The sequence below is a fragment of the Octopus bimaculoides genome, chromosome 5 (genome assembly GCF_001194135.2).
Source record: "Octopus bimaculoides isolate UCB-OBI-ISO-001 chromosome 5, ASM119413v2, whole genome shotgun sequence".
NCBI classification, from domain to species: domain Eukaryota; kingdom Metazoa; phylum Mollusca; class Cephalopoda; order Octopoda; family Octopodidae; genus Octopus; species Octopus bimaculoides.
The window spans coordinates 18,792,671-18,808,728 of NC_068985.1; the positions used below are offsets into that span (position 1 = coordinate 18,792,671).

At 35.8% G+C, this 16,058-nt stretch overlaps 1 protein-coding gene across 1 annotated transcript in view; it reads right to left on the bottom strand.

Annotated features, from left to right (window-relative positions):
• The window catches only part of LOC106871751 (DENN domain-containing protein 2B), a 95,858-nt gene extending 93,865 nt beyond the window's left edge, over window positions 1–1,993 (bottom strand). The window contains exon 1 of the mRNA XM_052968169.1: window positions 1,859–1,993. The gene's annotated coding sequence lies outside the window, so the exon portion shown is untranslated. The remainder of the gene's footprint in view (window positions 1–1,858) is intronic.
• Between the last annotated feature and the right edge of the window lie 14,065 nt (window positions 1,994–16,058).

The window sequence follows — 16,058 nt, forward strand, 5'->3', positions numbered from 1 at the left end:
ACTACGTGGCATCTTGGGCAAGTGTCTTCTACTATAACCTCGGGCCGACCAAAGCCTTGTGAGTGGATTTGGTAGACGGAAACTGAAAGAAGCCCGTCGTATATATGTATATATATATATATGTATGTATGTGTGTGTGTGTGTGTTTATGTGTCTGTGTTTGTCCCTCCAACATCGCTTGACAACCGATGCTGGTGTGTTTACGTCCCCGTACATTAGCGGTTCGGCAAAAGAGATCGATAGAATAAGTACCAGGCTTACAAAGAATAAGTCATGGGGTCGATTTGCTCGACTAAAAGCGGTGCTCCAGCATGGCCACAGTCAAATGACTGAAACAAGTAAAAGAGTAAAGAGTATATATTATATGTATAAACACACACACATATAAATATATACATATATATATATATGCACACATACATATATATTCATAGATACAGGTTTATACACACACACAGCTGACGTCTCCATTCAGTCGCTTTTGCACGTTCTGAGTTCAAATCCTGCCGAGATCAACACCTCCGACAGGTTGATAAAATAATGTACAAGTCCTAGTGTCGATGTAATATTCTTATAGAACATCCTGGATGCGAACAAATCATAATCAAGACAAGAAGTGAAAATCGAACTAGTCTATATATGTGTATAGTATGAGCGCGCGCGTGTGTGTGTGTGTGTGCCTTCTGAGAGTCCATAAGTATTATTAATCGAAGTGTACAGTATTATATATCCATTATGACCGTAATGTATATATAATACTGTAATGTATATATAATACTGATACATACATATCCATTACGCCCGTAATGGATAAATAATACTGTACACTTCGATAGATGTATAGATAACTAAATATTATCTAGCGTTATAATTAATACAATTTAACATTAAACTGAAGGATTTACTCAATACTTTTTGTAGACTATATATTTATTATATATTTACAAAAATAGTGGGGACAGACCACTTTTCTAGTAAATGTATTGTGCGTGATGTATACATATATACAAATTTTCAGTCGGGTTTGTATATTTATGTTTGTTACACACACATAATATTTGTATGACAATGTGTTTGTATGTGCCTGTCAGAATATAAATTCAGATCTTTCATCACATACAACCAATACAAATAATGTGTATTTTGTCAATATTATTTGTGATCGTTCTTCTAATAACAATTTCTTATCATCAATGTATTTAATATATGAAAATCTATTCTCTGAGTCAACAGAGGATATTTCATACTTGGAATATTTCATTAACAGAAGTCACCTAAGTATCCAATTTCATAACTAAAAAAGCATCGGGAAAAACTTTTGCGTTTTTCGTTGGCATTTGCAGATGTACTCAACCGTAAATATTATATATATATATATATATATATATATATATATATAAATATAATTAAGGGATCAGCAAATATATATATTTGTATATATATATATATATATATATATAATGTATGTATTATTCATGTATCTTATCCCCATGGTGTGATTTCTCAAAAACACGGCTATAAGGAGATATGAAAAAAATAAATAATACAATGAAGCGTGCAAGGATACATAATGTAAAATATATGATGCATTACTTACATAGCAAATAGAGCTGATCTCAATAAAATCTCAGTCACAAGGCGAAAATACAAAACACACACACTCATACATGAAAAAAAAAAGCTTATTACTGATGCTCCCCTATCTATTCCAAACATCGTTAACCAATGCAAATGAATCCTTGTTATGAATGAGATGCTTTTAAAATTATCGTCATCTAATTTCTTGTCAAATTTAGAGTGTAATACATTTTTCGCATGAAAGAGATGTGAGTAGAGCCAAAATGTATAGAAGTTTTACCTTGCATGATACTGTGATAACTTGTAAAAACTATCATCCCGTCTCAAGTTGGTGTACTCCTCATCACCGACAGACCTGAATGTCGTGAAACAACGGTTGACAGTTGTAGTTGTTGGCACATGCGCAGAAAGTAAACCGGAAATAAACTACCAAAACTTTACACTCCTTAATAGTTAAAATTCGCATTAGCTTATTTAATGTAATTAGCTTTAAACGCCTAATTAGAAATGCTTACATGATGATAAAAAGATAACATTAACAAAACTTAATTACTAAGTAGAGATGGACTATATGTAATCTGAACCTTCCCCCCACTTATTTATTAATTTTTTTTACGGAACCCCACGTTTTAGGCTATGGAGATTCCGATTCTGAAAAAAATTCCCCCCCTCCCCCACCAAGCAGGCTATTTACATGCTAGAAATAACAGCCAAATCTCACAAAACTAGTGTTAGGGTCAGGTTTAGGGTTAGGGTCAGGGTTAGGGTTAGGGTTAGGGTCAGGGTTAGGGTTAGGTTTACCCTGTGAATCTATATAAAAACCGGGGGGGGGGGATCGAAATTTTGAAATTGAGATTTTTGAAAATTTTTTTTCAGAATCGGAATCTCCATAGCCTAAAACGTGGGATTCCGTAAAAAAAAATAATAAAACAAGGGGGGAAAGGTTCAGATTACATATAGTCCATCTGGACCATTATTTTAATCATTTCTGCAAATACGTGTCACAGATCTGGATATATTTCAGTCTTATTAGACCTCGTCAGCGAAGCATAAGACCCCAATGTATTAGCCAAATAATGAGGGAACCAATGTATGGATGTACAATGCCGTATATGAGTAGACGTGAAAATTAGCATATTAGCATACTTGAGATTAATTGCTCAGATAATAGTATGATGTCACACGGTGTATTGGCCCTCCAGTTATTAATGCCGGGTATCAGCAATTTCTCCCTCGTGTCCCTCTCACTCTCTCTCTCCCTCTCTCTCCCGTTCGTTTGACATGTATATCAAACGCAATTGGCTTCATTAGTACTTTACTATATTTGAACACTAACAGATATCACTTAGCTAAATCCTGTTTACGTGTGATTTTTATTATTATTACTTGACCATGTGCACGTTTTGAATTCAAATTCCGTCGAAGTAGACTTTGCCTTTCGTCCTTTCATGAGTGATGAAATAAGTAGCAGTTGAGCACAAGGGGTCGACGCAATTTCAGGTCTCATGCCTGTTGTAGAAAAGATTATTAATTATCTCTTATCTTTAGAAACGCATTTATTCAATTAATCCCCTTGAACACTGTTTGCTGCAAGTTATTACCTGCAAAACTGCGTACTTTTCGTTTTCAGGAACCCATGAAAATGGAAGTGCAGAGTTACCTCACTTTACGAGGATCTGCTTGACGAGGCCCGGGGTTTACGAGTTTTATTTTTCAGCTCACTTTTATATGGTGAGCTGAAATTTTTAAAGCACAAGAACCAAATTCTGAACGAAGTGCACAAGATTCTGCTACCATAACAAATGCTTCTGCATGTTACCGAGAAATTTATCGAGAGCGAAAAAAGCTTTTTCTAAGTAAACAACTCTAGACTGATTTCGTTTTTGGATTTGGTTTGCAAGATTCATTACGTGAGTTCGTGTGTTGAAGCATATTCTGTTGTGCTTGAGAACTCTGGACTTGTTTTTTAAAAAGAAATTTATAAATCCGTCCACAAGTGTTTTTGAATCAGCGATAGCGTCTACAAGGGGTGTGCGCGAGTCTAGTGCGAGTGAAAGTGATTCAGAAAACGATTACCATTTTATAAATGATCTTAACATTCTTTTTACTTTACATTCTACTGTTGTTTTATTGCCATTTAGTTACGAGTATTATAAATTTAATAGATAAAATATTTTTCTTGGAACGAATTACAATTTATATCATTGCTACTACGGGAAATTATTGCTCTGCTTTACGAAGTATGGGAAATTGCTGTTTTCCAATTTTCTCTTTACGAGCGGTCTCCGGGAACAAATTAACTTATATATCGAGGCATTACTGTATTTATCTTGTCACGCGTGGAGGTTTAAAGAATTTTTTAAAAAAAGGGAAGTGTTTGCGAGGTGTATGGGGGAATGAATAGAATAGATGAGACGAAGAAGGATGTTTTACAAGGAAATAATTGTCTCGAGTACTTGCTTATCTTCTATAAGTGTCCGGTACACTTAGTTAATAATCATGCTTTGTTTACGCTAATTAGGAATGCTATCAGTATATTTTGATGGAACCAACTTTAATGACAACTTCACACTAGATGCTTTTATAGTAGCGAGGCGGTTCTCTGTAGTTCATTAGTTTTCTTTCTGTTCGTTAGCTTTCGTTCCTCAGTAATTTCATTTTGTAGGGAAAAAAACTTTCGGTGGAAACTGGAGACGAAAAATATTTAACACTCATGGGTTTTCTACTGGTACCACTAGTACGTAAATATTGATTTCAAATTTTGGAACAAAGCCAGCAATTTCGGGGTAGGGTGTAAGTCGATTACATCGATCCCAGTGTTTAATTGTTACTTATTTTATCAACTCCGAAAGGATGAAATGTAACGTAGACATTGGCAGAATTTGAACTCAGAACGTAAAGACATACGAAATGACGCTAAGCATGTTGTCTGGCCTAGTAACGATTCTGCTCGCCGCCTTCCAGTGTGTAAATATTACCTATCCTGTGTACATTTTTTTATAAGTAATTCTGCGTTACTTTGAATTGATAGCTTGTAATGTAGAAAGGTAGGTTATCTTTTATGAAAAACGAAATTAACCTGTTCGATCACAAAAGGATCACAAAAATACAGCTCCCAAAAGTATTGCGGAGCTTAGTGACCACCTCGAGAACCCAGTCTCCACAAAAACTGTTTGCCGGGAGCTGCACAAAGCCAGATTTCACGGAAGGGCTGTAATCAGTTACGGGTTGGCGCTAAGGATAAAGTAAGGTGTATAAAAAAATATAGTGTCTAAGAATATAGTATACAAAGATAGCCAAGAAGATAAAAGAGAAGAGAAGGTGAAGGAAGATAACGTAAAAAAAAAGATAAAATAAACAAAATAGAGCAAAATGAAAGAAATTTAAAGAGAATAATAGGTGCAAGTGGCGTTCTTCTAATCTATAGGGGTTGGGGAGGAAATCTAGTAGTAAATATTTGTGTCTGTTCTGGCTTATAAAGTGATGAGGTAAGGTTGATAGAAGAGATATAGAGGGGTATGTGTTAATAATCATAGAGGTTTGTATGTGGGTGTTATTCGGGGGAAAGGTGAATTTACATTTAGATTTATGAAAAAATTTTAAAATGCAGAAGAATTTGTGTTTACACCTTGTGAAGGCTTCATTGTGTTTATTAAGTGCTTGTGGTGGGTCATGGGTTAAAATTTTGAGGGCTTCTTTTAAGCAGAGTCCACAAATGGAGTGCTGGCACTGATATGGGATAATAGAGTCTATTATAGCCCAGGAAAGTCAATATTGTATTTTTCTATTAATGAAGGTGGCTGGCTAGTGATGTGGAATTGCTACTCTATTTATATTTAAACAAGTTTAAATGTGCATAATATCTTTCATTAAAATTTGTAGTGGATCCAATGCAGTAGCTACAGGAGTTATTTACTATGTTGTGAACGGTGCACTGGTATACGATGTTGAGTCTTCTGCAATAGGCTTGCCAGCACTCTCTTTGTGGACTCTGCTTAAAACAAGCCCTCTAAATTTTAACCCATAACTCACCACAATCATTTAATAAACACAATGAAATTTTCACAACGTGTAAACACAAACTCTTCCGCACTTCTAAATTCTTTCATAAATCTAAATGTAAATTCACCTCCCATGAATAACACCCACATACAAACCTCCATGATCATTAACACATACACCTCTATATCTCTTCTATCGACCTTACCTCATCACTTTATAAGATAAATATTAACTCTTTAATTTATTTTAAAACCATAACCTAATAAATCCCCTAATGTTTGCCTTGCCTTAACATTTGTTGTCCTCTTCAACAATTATATATTCAAGTGTGATTGTTGCCAGTGCCACCTAACTGGCTCCCATACCCATGGCATGTTAAAAGCACCATTCAAGCATGGTCAATGCCAGTGCTGGCTGACTGGTCCCTTGCCGGTGGCACATAAAAAGCACCATTCGAGTGTGGTCATTGCCAGTGCCGCCTGACTGGCTCCTGTGCCAGTGGCATGTAAAAAGCACCATTCAAGCATGGTCGATGCCAGTACTGCCTGACTGGCCCTCGTGCCAGTGGCATGTAAAAAGCACTCACTACACTCTTGGAGTGGTTAGTGTTAGGAAGGGCATCCAGCTGTAGAAACTTTGCCAGATCGGATTGGAGTCTGGTACAAACTTCTGGGTTGCTAGCCCTCAGTCAAACCACCTAACCCATGCCAGCATAGAAAGCAGACATTAAACAACAATGATGATGATATATATATATATACACAACTGGCTTCATTCACTTTCCATATCATATCTACTCACAAGGCTTTAGTTGGCCTGAGGCTATAGTAGAAGACACTTGCCCAAGGTGCCATGCAATGGGACTGAACCCTGAACCATGTGGTTGGGAAGCAAGCTTCTTACACACAGTCACACCTGCACCTATGTAATTTTTATAATATTCTATTTTCTGTAAAGATAGTTGACATTTTTTCAAAGACATAAATCTTATATTTTTAAAATCTTCACAAACTGAAGAAATTTTTAAAGATATTTTGTTTGGGAAAAAGTGCCTCTTATATTCCATCAAATACAGCAATACAAATTTCAAAACAAGTTTATCAATATCTTTATCAAGAACATCCAGTACCTGAATGTCTAGAAATGACACTGAATATCTGAAAGATTTAGTAGAATTGTTGTTTTATATAAAAATCCATTCTGATTCATTAACTCTTTGGATTCCATAAAAAGATATATCTCTCCTCTAAAAAGGATATATTTTTCTAAATCCAGAGCAGATTTTTAAGATCAAATGTTTAAGCTAACAAAATGTACATCAGTTAAACAATATCCCTACTCCTAAGGGCTGGGATCAATACTTTCAAAAATTAAGTATTGACAGCTCATGCAAACATGGGAGCTTCTGTGAAGATTTAAGAGAAACAGAAACAGCAGCCAAATGACCCTTAAATCACATCCCATCATCTTAAAAACAATAATACTACATTGGATAATGTAATATTAGATACATAGCCCTTGAGAAAAATGGGATGGTCATAACTGGAACCCTTTTGATTATAGACCTATTAAATCAAAACTGATCTAGGAATGAACAACAGCAAAAAACAACATTGATACAGACATATGGTGTATGCTATTGACAGTTAAGTAATTTTGCTAGGATACAGTGACATTTTTTTTTAACATAAGCTTCAGTTATCAAATTTGGCCAAGATCCAGGTAGGTGTACCTCATAATTGGTTCTATCTGACATATTTTAGTAGATAGGCTGCAAAAACAGAAATGTAAATGTGCTGAGACTTGTACTGAGCTGATTTTATAGTGTTAAGTAAATAAATGCTAAGACTTTCCTGAACAGAACACCATTCTTTTATAATTAGCAATTTAATTATTGTATCTGTTCCTTGTAGCTCAGATATTTCTTATTTTTTTAACAGTTATGAAAATGAGATTGTCAAATCGAATATGGATAAGACATCTGTAATGGGAAGTATGATAATTCCTTGGTAGATGAAGCAGTTTGGTTTAACTTTTGTAAGAGAGAAACTCACAACCTCTAAAATCCTGTAATATTACAACTTTCTCAAGGTGGTGAGCTGGCAGAATCATTAGCACATCAGGCAAAATGCATAGTAACATTTCGTCTGTTGTTACGGTCTGAGTCCAAATTCTGCCGAGGTCAACCTTGCCTTTCATCCTTTTGGGGGTCAATAAAATAAGTACCAGTTGAACACTGGGATTGATGTTATTGACTTACTCCTCCCTCGAAGTTGCTGGCCTTGTGCCAAAATTTGAAATCATTATTATAACTTTCTTCAAGAACAGGGTAAACGGGCTTGTGACAGTATTCCTTTCTGCTTTGTTAAGCATTATAACCAGAAGCTTTGGAATTTCCAGGTGTGCAATAGTTAAACTGATTTTAACCTGGTTAATGAATTTGGTTAAAGGCTCTCTACCTGTTTTGATGATTACAGTGAAGGACACCTGTATATACCTTTTGTCTCTACCATTGTAAAATAATGCCTTTATTTGTCAGGTATTTTTAGATGAGTATAAAATGGATTAACCTTGAAGGTGAAGATCATTGACAAGAAACAGTAGAAGTTGTAATGTTTCCAGTGTTCTTTCTGCTACTGTCATCCAGCAGCTGTTCTTGTTTCCCCACCTTGTGTTTACATTGCAAGATACTAAAGCATCTTGAAACTCCTTTGGCTGCTTTGTCATCGAGATAGCAGGCAGTTTTGAATGAACAGAAACGTTTCGTTTGGAGTAAATTTTTGTTTACTCTATTACTCACATTAAAGTAACCAGTCTTTCTCAGTATTTGCCATTCCCTGTATATAGGTGATAGGCTCAATCCATTGACCAGTTTAACATTATCACATGAGTCTCAGGTGCCTTTAACAAACCCTTCTATCTCAAACATTCAGTTCATGTCTCCAGGCTAAGGATAACATCTCCTTCCTGCCAATCTCAGAATTTCTTAAAAAGGTTGTAAGTGCTGCTTGTTCTGTTAGTAAGCTATTAGAAAAAAAAATCAGCATTGGATTTAACTTTTGTGATAGAATATTGTGTATATTTTTGGTGCACTAAAATGAAGCCTTACAACTGCTAATGTTTATATGATGAATGTAACCAAATTTTCTTGGCAAATATAAAGTCAGACTTTGTTCATAGTTCTACCAGCATCTCCACTCAGTAATGTTTTTGTTGTATAAAGTATTTTGATTACTATCATAAATGAGGAGAGATCTTAGAAAATTTCCCATGTGCTAGAATGTACTTGCTCAGTTAGGTGAAATGATAAACCAAGTTGTAATTTATCATGAGAATGTCCAAGTGGGAAAGTTCGGATCTTGCTGATGTTTGTAATTTGAAACCCACCCAGAGAGCTTTCATCTCTCTTCCCCTTTCCAAAACAAATAGAGAGTGTAATTAATTTCATGCTCTGTTAGCAGGACTTGCTGAATAAAATGTACTTTATTCAAGAAGCTACAATAATGTTAAGATACACTAATTTCTGGATCATTAGTGCATGACTCCTCTCAGGGAAATACCAACGGTTATGCAATCATGCATAAATGATCATCAAGTATACTGCTTTTAAGTTGTTTTTACCTTTCTTTGCTTTATTTTCTTTCTACATGTTTCCTTCCTCAAGTATACACTTAAAAAAGACAAGAGATCACCATTTTTATATAATCAAAGTTAACCAAACATTGTGATCAATGTACCCATACCAACTAAATGAGAATACAAGAAATAGAAATATTATCAAAATATTAGGACCAGGAAATCCATATCGTAAGAATGGCTCATTTGTGAAAGATATTTCAAGCACTGAAATTTTTATCACAGCTAGGATTAAAATCCGTGGTTAAAACAGAGTTGTTTTTACTCTCACAACTTTCTTGACAGGTACTTTGAGAGACAACACAAAATCAATATTTAAAAAATATTTTTTTTTGGAAATTAACAATGCATTAGATTTATCTCTGTTAAGTAATTTGATTTTGATAATACCAGAAGACCAAGGTGGTGAGCTGACAGAATCGTTAGCACGCCGGGTGAAATACTTAGCAGTATTTCACCTGTTGCAACATTCTCATTTGCCTTTCATCTTTTCAGGGTTGATAAATTAAGTACTAGTGAAACACTGGGGTCAATGTAATCAACTGTCCCCTCCCCCAAATTTCAGGCCTTGTGCCTATAGTAGAAAGGATAATACTAGAGGACCTGCAATCCTAATGGTCATAAGGGAAATGGCCATACTTAATATGCAGAAAAGGAGCAAGTAGAAATTCCATATGGTGTACCCAGTGTAAACTACAGATACAAGAGATACAATGTGAATACAGAGAAAGGACATTTCATATGTGACAGGTGCATGGGAACAGTAAGTGTTAAGAGCTCACTGAAAATTATTCTAACAAATGCTTGGAAGGTTCTTTAGAAGCACTTTAGCTTTTGATGCTCAAGTGACTTAAGTAACAGAGCAGGTGGATGTTCTAAAAGCATTGAAGCTAGAGTGAGAACGGTATGGAAACTGATCAGTGAACTACTCTCTTAACTGGTAACAAAGGCTTCTTCTGAAGGAAGGAAGGACAGGTTGCACAATGTTTGTATATTAATACAAAGTGTGATATGAAGGCACATGGCTTAGTGGTTAGTGTATTTGGCTCATGATCATAAGATCATGTGTTCAATTTTCAGCAGTGTGTTGTGTCCTTGAGCAAGACATTTTATTTCACATTGCTCCAGCCAACTCAGCTGGCATAAATGAATAGTACCTGTAGTTCAAAGGGTCAGTCGTGTCACATTCCGTGTGTTACACTGAATATCCCTGAGAACTACATTAAAGATACAAGTGTCTGTGGAGTGCTCAGCCATTTACATGCTAATTTTACAAGCAGGCTGTTCCATTGATTGAATCAACTGGAACACTCATTGTAACTGACAGAATGCTTAACCACAAAGTGTGATGCTGCATACTAATGAGATGCAAACCTAGAATGCAGAGAACTAATAAAGTCTAGAAAGAAACAAAGCCACCATGCTTTGCTGGATGTGCAATGTTAGAGTACATGAATGATGGTTTGTAAATGAGTTGAAAGAAAAACTGGATATTAGAAGAATCAGATGTAGTGTGCAAGAAAGAAAACTGTGCTGTTGGTACAGGCCTGTGATGTTTAAAGAGAAAGGAAGCTGTATAAAGAAGTGTATAAGCTGTATAAGTCAGATGCTGAAAGTGAATAGAACTTATATTATCTATAATATAAATTGAAGTTGGCCGACCATTGTATTCTTTCTTGTCTTGAGGTTCACGGCCAAACGGCTGGATGAATTCGCATGAAAAATGGTACACATGTGGAGACGGGTACATAGATTGGAATGCGCTTTTTATTTTTTTCCTCGCCCCCATACTTACAGAGAAAATCGATTAAAACAACCTGCGTGCGTGCATGTATGTGAGTGTGTGCCACATCATCCAAACAGACTGAGTGAAACCGGGTTTAGCTGCTAGTAATATATATAATGAACTTATTGTAGTTCTCAGGTGCACTACAACTCATTAGAAAAAGTAACCGAAACTGCATGAACGGTATATAGAATATGCACAGGAAGTGAACGGTGAATAAATCTCAAAAAAAAAAAAGAAAAAGAAAAAATTGTGAAAGAGGTTCCATTTACCAAGAAAGACTTGGTAAAAGGTGGTGAGCTGGCAAAAACGTTAGCATGCTGGGTGAAATGCTTAACAGCATTTCGTCTGCCGTTCTGAGTTCAAATTCCACCAAGGTTGACTTTGCCTTTCATTCTTTCGGGTTTGATAAATTAAGTACCAGTTATGCACTGGGGTCAATGTAATTGACTTAATCCCTTTGTCTGTCCTTGTTTGTCCCCTCTATGTTTAGCCCCTTGTGGGCAATAAAGAAATAAGAAAGACTTGGAATGAAATTGTGATGACAGATCTCAAGACTTAGATCTCATGAAAGAGATGTCAAAGAAGTGTTGATTGGTGGTATGGAAAAGACCCGAACATGGAAAAGACCCGAACATTGGTGCAAACATGGCTAGAGAAATGTTATAAATAAAGATTGAAAGGTATAATCTATGTTTGTGTATGTGTATGTGAGTGTATGAATGTGTGTGGGAGAGAGAGAGGGAGAGACAAAGAGAGTGAGAGAAAGAGAGAGCGCGTGTGTGTGTGTGTGTATGTGCGTGCGTGTGTGTGTGGTGTATGTATTGTGAAACCTACTTTTGTTGCCTCCCCTGCATTTCGACACCTTCTTATCTCCCTTATCACTCCTTTCTCCGTCTCCTTATCTCGATCATTCCTCTCACTATTACTCACTGCTCGTGCAATGACAGCTGGAACAGAATCCTCCCTAATTTTATCTCCTACTACCATCCTTGTCACTCTAGTTCCCCTGCCCACCATGAGATCTATGTATGAGACTGCATTGAACTTTTTTCTCAATACACTCTACATTCACCCTCTCTATACTAACAATCATCTAGCTCTCTCTCTCTCTCTCTCTCTCTCATCTCAATCGCTCTGTTTCTACCATTACACTCTTGCTCCTTTCATCCATCCTTCTTCACTTTTCTCTTATCATTGCTCTCTCCCTTTCTCTTTCTCTCTTATTATTTCTTTGATTATGTTGCCTAAAGCATTCATATGTATCTCAGAGTCCTGAGTACCATTTTACTCTGTCAGGGTACCAGGAAATTCTTTTTGTATCGATGTCACTTTTTAAAGTGGCTGGAGAGAGAATGAGTAGAGACGTATAAGCTCAAGAAGACCCTTTAACCTTGCTTTATGGGGGATATAACAATCTTTCAAATGTTGATGACATGACAGCAGGGTCACATTTATGTATGGGCCAATATGGGTCATGGCCCAGGGATTCCTTTACTCAGAGAAGCCAAAAGCTTGGAGTTATATATAAAAAAATATACTTACCGCAATCAAGTAAATAATTTGTAATGTTTTTTCATATTTAGGCGCAGGAGTGGCTGTGTGGTAAGTAGCTTGCCTACCAACCACATGGTTCCGGGTTAAGTCCCACTGCGTGGCACCTTGGGCAAGTGTCTTCTACTATAGCCTCGGGCCGACCAAAGCCTTGTGAGTGGATTTGGTAGACGGAAACTGAAAGAAGTCCGTCGTATATATGTATATATGTATATATATATATATATATATATATGTATGTGTGTGTATATGTTTGTGTGTCTGTGTTTGTCCCCCCAGCATCACTTGACAACCGATGTTGGTGTGTTTACGTCCCCGTAACTTGGCGGTTCGGCAAAAGAAATCGATAGAATAAGTACTAGGCTTCCAAAGAATAAGTCCTGGGGTTGATTTGCTCGACTAAAGGCGGTGCTCCAGCATGGCTGCATTCAAATGACTGAAACAAGTAAAAAAGTAAAAGAGTAAAAGATTTGTTTAAATTTAAAAAAAATCCAATTGTGCTTTTTTAAAATTATTGAGCCTCTTTTTATTTATAGGGTCCTTTTTGAGATCCTTTTAAGTTTTGTGGCCTCTTAAAGCTGTTTGAGATCCTCTTTATTATCGTATTATATTTTGAATTTGCTCTCTTTTAAGTAGTGCCTTTTTAAAAATACTTGAGAATATATTTCTTCCTGAAAATATGTTCTGAAAACATTCATAAAATCACAGCGATTCCCAAAACCAAGTGCCTAGGGGCCATGCTTTATAGGATGCAATCCGTGCACTCTGTGAAAGGTTGACAAAAAGTGTGAAGAAAGCATAGGGTTGACAGAATTTGTTGCAAGTTCATGTTATGCATAGTTGTTTATAAGTTAGTTGTGCTGCATGTTATTCATACATGACAATTGCGAACATAATAGAATATATTTATTGTAAGGTCTATTGTACATATTTATATAAAATTTCTAATGATTGCTGGAGATGTGGGAGGATAGAAATTGAGCTTCAATGCAACTAATATCAAGGCTTGAGAAATTGGAAAGACTTGGCCTGAAATTAAGAAGAATTCTTTTTGCTTCTAGCTAGATTCAGCAAAGGAAACTGGACGCTGTAATTGGTTAATTACTTCATTAAGACTGCTGTGGACACTGCATGTGTGTTTGCTTTTGGTGAGATGTCAGGATGTATGTTCTTTGGTAGCTCTCTCAACATCTGCAGTTGTCCTTCATGGACTTCCGTTTTAATACACCAAAATTATGGGAACCTGAAGAACATTGTAGATCAATGGTTCTCAACAGGGGTCCACATAAGATTTCGTTATTAAAATTTATTTGCAATAAATTGGTTATATAAATTTGCAATAAATTGGTTATACAATATGCAAAATATTTTGATATATTTTTTAAATAGAATTCCTTATAATATTTAAATACAAAAATATGAGATTTTTTTAAACATTGAATGGCTATGAGGGTCCAGTAGATTAAAATAGGAATCAAAGGATTCCATAGGTAAAAAACGGTGAGAACCACTTTTGAGATGATGTTCATGGTATGACTTGATATTGCTGCAAACCAATTTGTTGATGATCAGAACATGCTGCATGATTTGAGCATGATTTATGTATGGTATGGACCTTACAATTGAAAATCTAAGGTTCACTTCTAAGTCTCCCTACAAACTCTTTGATCCAGTCTTGCTGAGGACATGACAGTCTCTTTAGATCTGGTGCCATAATAAAATGTAGCCTGTGCACTCTGTAAAGTGGATAGTAATGGGATGGGTATCCAGCCATTGAAATCAAGCCAAAAACAAAACATATGATCCTCTGACTTGTTTATGTGAACAGTGGCTCCTGTTAGAAATATCTTGGACTGTAACAAACTGTGACAGTATGGAAATTAGACATAAAATGATGTTATATATCTGTATGTATGTGGTTGAGTTCTCAAATAATACCTTTATCACATATCTGTCTTATTCATCTCAATCACTCATGTTCCTCGTCAGAATGAGCTAATACTTCAGCCCCCAACAATTACACGCCCTCTATGTATATAGTTCAAGACCCACATGCTCTTGCATCCGGAATGAAGCTGTTTCTCCATGCACAGATATCTTAGATTGCATCCAAACAGGATAATGGTCTGACTAGCTCCTTGAATGTTTGACATTTTCACTATAAATATAATTACATTTTTAGATATATTTGATAAAATTTTTTCAATGCGGTTGACCTTTGAATTAAACAAGATTTTCTGTACTTAATCTCTACTCTAGAAGGCATTATCTTACACAGACCATAGGAATTTGTGGTGAAAATATTTTTCAGACCAGAGTTTCAGAAAATTCACACTGGTTGGCTTTGTTTCTTCATATCTTTCAGAAAAGTAGGTATTTTTAAATGAAATTTTATACTAATACCTTCCAGAGTGTGTAGATTAGAATATGTGAATTTAATATGAAAAAGAAAATTGGTGGTCTTGTATAAATACATATTGACATACTTCACAATTTTATTTCTAAATTTGAAGTTTCATTTTGTAGGTATGTGTGATTTGTCAGTATGTGTGTATGAGCCCACCAATTTTGTTTTTCATATTAAATTTCACAGAATTAATGGTAAACTTATTGGGTTATTTCTGAAAACTGTATCTAAAAAACCCGAGAGTGTAGCCTGTATTGTGCCTGTATCAAAAGATAGTTGCCCATCTGCTAATCATTGAAAAGTGAAGGAAACTGGAATACGATGATTACTTAATGCACTGCACAATATTATAGACTTAATACACACCATTCTTCCTTTTTGCCTTGCCCTCTTTTTGTCTGTCTTTTCTCTTTTGCTCTTCGCTTTCCCTTCAACTAATCACATGAAAGTGTTACAGACGGACAAAATAACGGAGAAAAAAATAACTTAGTTAAAAAGCGAAATTACACATTTCACTCACCACCACGTTTCCCTTCCCTCCCCTTAAACTAATTATGTGGAAGCGTTACGGACGGGCTAAGTAACGGCGTGACAAGCAGAATTATCATAAGATTTACACGCTCCGAGAGGTAATTGTAGAAAATTTTATTAAAATATATACATTTTCCTGAAAGATATGAGGAAACAAAGCCGACCAGTGTGAATTTTCCGAAACTCCTCTCCCCATCCTCGGAAAAATATTTCCACCATAAATTCCGATATAATCGGAATCTACACCATCTGAAGTATATTTGTAGTAAATTTCATTAAAAAAATACCCAGTCTTCTACAAGTTATGAGGAAACAAACTCGAGCAGAGAGCACACTTGTGTAGGTATGCCATAACTGGATTATATTGTTTGTAATTAAAGGGTCATATTTTTTCGCGGATATCCAGTACAGTTCCAGATCAAAATGCCGTGCATTTTCTTCTCCTTACATTCAGAATCTAAATCAGTTAAGGCAAAACTGCAATCGGGGAACTTTCTGAATGGCACACCTGACGAAAAATTACCTTTTTGGGGCGGAATTCTGCTTTTACCCTGATTTAAATAC